Below are 4,950 nucleotides of genomic sequence, written 5' to 3'. Positions count from 1 at the left end.
CATTTTAGCATGTGTTCAATTGCATAAATTGTTGATATTTGATACAAAAAGAAGAAGAACCTGAATTAGGTTTAATTGGGTAATTTGAAAAGCTGAATTAGGTTTAATTGGATAATTTGACGTTTTTGCATGTGTGTTAACGCATAAATAATTGTTTTGATATAAGAAAAGGCTGAATTAGGTTTAATTGGATTATTTGACATTTTAGCATGTGTTCAGTTGTATAAAATCTTTTATATGAATGATTGAATGTTACAATTGTTGTTTGTAATTTGTGAATTTGATTAGGTTCTGTTACTGCATCGATATGTTGACATTGAACTGTAAAGAAATTTACTTTTTTGTTGATAGTTTGGGGATCCGAATTCCAAGTAGTTGTTTTAGATATCGAATGTTATGTTATTTGTAGTTTCAGATGGATGATGATGGATTGATGAGAAATTGGGGATATTATGAACCTTCTTCATTCAAGGAACCCCTTGGTCTCCAACTCATGTCTCCAATGCTTGACCACAGAGGTTCAAACCCATCTCCCCCCATCATGATCAACCCTAACGGCCTGCTGCCTTACCACCACCCTGTTTCAGAACCGCATCTTCCAATGCACTACAGGAGAGACGCTGGTTGGGTTCAAAGAGAAAGAATTCTTCATATGCTACCTAATTTCTCGTTCGTTCCTGATCATTCGCCTTCTTCATCCATGCTCATGTTGCCGCCGGTCGAATCTTCAAAGGAGATGATTGCAGAAGATTACCCACCTGGCGACGGTCAGATGAAGAAAAGAACCGTGGCATCAATTGCTGCACCCAAATCACCAAAAGCCAAGAAGCCAAAGAAAGCAAGATCTTTACCAAGAGAAACCGGGAACACCTCGGGTCAACGGGCAAAGTCAATGAAGAGAAACATGGATGTGGTGATTAATGGAATAGATATGGATATTTCTAGTATTCCAATACCGGTTTGCTCATGCACAGGGGTCCCACAACAGTGTTACCGGTGGGGATGTGGCGGGTGGCAGTCGGCTTGCTGCACAACCACCATATCCATGTATCCGTTGCCAATGAGTACTAAACGGCGTGGGGCCCGCATTGCGGGTAGGAAGATGAGTCAAGGTGCGTTCAAGAAGGTTCTGGAGAAACTTTCATCTGAAGGTTACAACTTTGCTAATGCAATTGATTTGAAGGCTCATTGGGCAAAACATGGTACCAACAAGTTTGTAACCATCAGGTAGATCAAAATCTAAACTTGTTTGGTTTTATAACTTGTATATATTCTGGTACCCCTGTTAACCCATGATTTTTCAGAGCCACGATACCTGTTATTTTTTTTATTTGAGCGTTTAGACATTCGGGTTCTGAACTTCTGATATCATTATTTCATTTTTACTTGAGATTATGCGAAATGTTATTTCCTTGGCATCTTTTGATCATGGAATTATGGTTCTTTAATCACTTTTCTTTTATCTGTTTTCTTCACTTGCTGTAATTTGTTTTTTTTGCGTATCTTCACAAAAATTAAGTTCTATGGTTGACTTTCTTTGACCTTTAGTTGCATGGTCAATAGTGTCTTGAAGGTTTTTGTTAGTGCAATACTGCAATATACAGATTTAATTCGTAAGCTAGGGATGTGCAAGATTGGTTTTTTTGTTATGGTACGGTTCAGATATGGGTATATAAAATTCAGGCAAGAAACTTTGGGCCTAAATCAATGAATTTTAGACTATAAATCCAGTAACGAACGTTCAAGGATGTTCGGTGTCGTACGATTTGGTTTTGATTTCGGCTTGGTTTTGGAGTTTGGTTCGGTTTAGAGCTAGACATTAACGAAACTGAACTGTAATTTTTTGTTTTAGTGAAAAGAAAGCCAACACTGAACACACTGCTGGTAACAGTTATTTTAGTTATTTATTTATTTTTTTATATTATTGTTATTATTGTAAACCAAAATCGAACATTTAAACTTTAAAACGGAATCAAACCAATCGCTAGTGTCAACTTATTAGCCCTTGTATGTTCCAAAATAAGGCATGACATAAGCTGTGAAATTGCATCTTTATTTCAGACCCGCAAAATGAAAATGCTATTAGAGCATTGCCATCCACAATGGTGAGGTCAGTTGCAGCCATTTGCTTAGCTCCACATCGACACTGCCACAACATAGTTTGCAGCCATCCGGGGGTGAGGACATTGGAGATGCTATAGACTTAATAACTTAGAATGAAGAGATCTGCATCTGCATATTATTATTAGCAGAATCAAGAACAAGAGGCTCTCCATAAAACTGCGGATCAACAAATTGAAAATTGCCATTTTTGGCAACATCTAATTTTGTTCAGAAGAATACAGTTCATGAAAAAGTTGATTCAAAGGTACAGGGGTGAGAAGCCCAATACATAATCGCTAAACGGAACTCAATAAGAGAACACAAAAGCATGAAACCAAGTCAACCAAAAGCATGAGACAGGGTCATGCAGAAGCAGTCGTGAGTGTGAGTGTGCCGAGTAAAGCAGTCATAACTTATTGTTGATCATTTTGCTAATATAATCATTTATATGTTTTTTTGGTATGAAGAATTTTTAAAAACAAATTATAGTACAATTTTATGGTTTAGTCCGGTTTTATATTGCTGACTTTCGGTAAACTTAACTGTTCACTACGGTTTAAAATGTTTGAAAACGACCAATCAAAAATTTGACCATGAAACCAAAATTGGTGACCAGTTTATATAGTTTAAAGGCTTTTGGCTTTATCTTTTTGACAATCACATAACCTAAACAAAGTCTCACCCAAATTATTACCTAGTAACTGAACATGTGATACGTCTCATAAATGGAGTAAACAGTTAACAGAAATAGACATGGGTAGTTTTCACAAAATGAATTCAAACATTTATCCAACAAATTTTAGTTCATCTAAAAATATCAAAATCTTTACAAATCAAGTCAGCATGCCTATTATTCAAGATTCTTCATAATTAATTATATGAGTCATTCAAAGCTTCCTACTACAACTTTCTTTGACTTTTAGTTAGACCAGTGTGGTCCAGCACAGTCTTTGCAATCAGATGTTAGATTTGCTGGATCCCTTTTTCTTGTCTTCACCAAGACCAAAAGCACCTTTGTTTAGCAGTAGCGCTGCACAAATCAGTTTTTGGACCCAAATGGTTCGGTTTGAAACCGGTCCGGCTTGGATAAAAGATGACCAACATTGGCTTTGGTCAAACCCGTTTATAAAGGGAAAAGGATTGGTTCATTTTTAACTGGTTTTTATCTAGTTTCGTACAGTTTGAACCGGTTCCGGTCGCCTTTCAAACTGGTTTTTTTCCCGGTTTCTGTTCATGAATTGGTTTTCAATAGCATGTCAGATTAAGTTGGGCCTTGGTCAAATAAAAGGTAGTAAAACCTTGTAATCAACAAACGTAAATCGACGTAAACGAACAGGGCCGTCCAAGAAAATCCGTAAAAAATCAAAGGCTCATAGCGAGTGAAAAATGAGCTCTGAAAATATAAACTCAACGTGTATATATAAAAAGTCATTATTACAACGATAATTGTGATAATAATAAACAAAATAAAAATATTTTAGCAACATGATCAAGTTTGAACATAAATATGAATCGTCAGTCTTTCCTAATATTTTTGGTTTTAAATCAAAGGGCATTTTTGTTCTTTATTAAAAATAAAATAATATGACAGAAAAATATTAACTAGTTGGTTGGCATGTGGTTTTAGTCACAACTCACAAGTCACAACAGTTGAAGAAAATGGCTTCCTCTTCTGTCGGCACTGTTTCTAGTTCTGCAGCTCGATTATCATCAATTTGGGTTCATTTCGAGGTATGTCAAATGTCGCCTGGTCCAGCAAAAGCTCATTGCGTTCATTGTGGTTCTATGTTGAGGTCGGATTCGATAACGATTTTAAATCAACATGTGAAGTCATGTCGAGCAGCTCGAGTCGAAGACTTTTTGAAAAGATGATTGGAACTCAGGACCCGCGGGACTAAATGAAGATGATCAACTTCATCGAAGGCGATTTGGTGATTTATTTTATCCAGAAGGACCGCAACTATCTATGTAGAAAATGAGTTTTTTTAATACTTGAAAATAGGGTATTCAAATACCCGGAAAATGGGTTTTTTCAATACCAGAAAATAAGGTATTCAAATACCCGGGTATTGAAGACCCGATTAAATACCCGAGCCGAACCCAGTACATAGAGTATGATTTTTTAAGCCTATACCCGAACCCGACCCGAGTATTGCTAATACCCGATCAAACCTGAACCCGGTTCCATACCCGAACTCAGGTTTTTCTAACACCCGATTTGTGCATCTCTAAATGTTGTCCAATCTAAACAAAATAAAAATCCAAAAAAAATGAATATCAACAAAAAAAAAATGTGAAATGCAATTTTCAAACTAGAACATCTCACTAGATGGAATAGTATTCTACAAAGTAAAAACTACCAATCATTTATTCATTTGTTAACTTACATGGACACGTATATATTATATAATAAAAGCATAATTATTGTTGAGTTCAGCAAAATTTGGGTCGTCGACCTCCATGTCCCCCCCCTATGAGTCGGGTCTGTAAATAAATATAACTGAACAAATAAGTCTTTAGACCATACGCTATGGGGCGGGGTGGGCTAAGGTGGCATGGGGCAATGGGCGCGAACACCGCTGTGGGGCGTGGTTGTTCGATGGGCGTCGTTGATTCCAGCGTTCAAACGGCCGGCGCGGAAGGTTGGGTTTTGGTGGGTCCCTCCCCCCCAACGGTCATTTTGAACGGCTAGTTTTTTTTAAAAACAACTATTTATTTTATAATAAATACTAACTCATTTTATCATTCTATACACAAACAAATACCAAATACTATCAAATTTCAAAACAAAAAACTCTCAAATTTCACCGGCTCGAGCTCAAATCCGAACCCAAACCAGAACACGAG

General features: G+C 36.8%; 1 pseudogene; it reads left to right on the top strand.

Moving 5' to 3' along the window:
• Positions 1 to 276: 276 nt before the first annotated feature.
• Positions 277 to 1,418, top strand: LOC143588125 (protein BASIC PENTACYSTEINE2 pseudogene; annotated as a pseudogene).
• The last annotated feature ends 3,532 nt before the right edge of the window (positions 1,419 to 4,950 follow it).

This window comes from Bidens hawaiensis, unplaced genomic scaffold, assembly GCF_021521415.1.
Source record: "Bidens hawaiensis isolate Kalapana, Puna unplaced genomic scaffold, B.hawaiensis_p1.1 tig00035997_1, whole genome shotgun sequence".
Lineage (NCBI taxonomy): Eukaryota > Viridiplantae > Streptophyta > Magnoliopsida > Asterales > Asteraceae > Bidens > Bidens hawaiensis.
The sequence above is the reverse complement of the archived record's forward strand: the minus strand, read 5'-3'. Positions and strand labels throughout refer to the sequence as shown.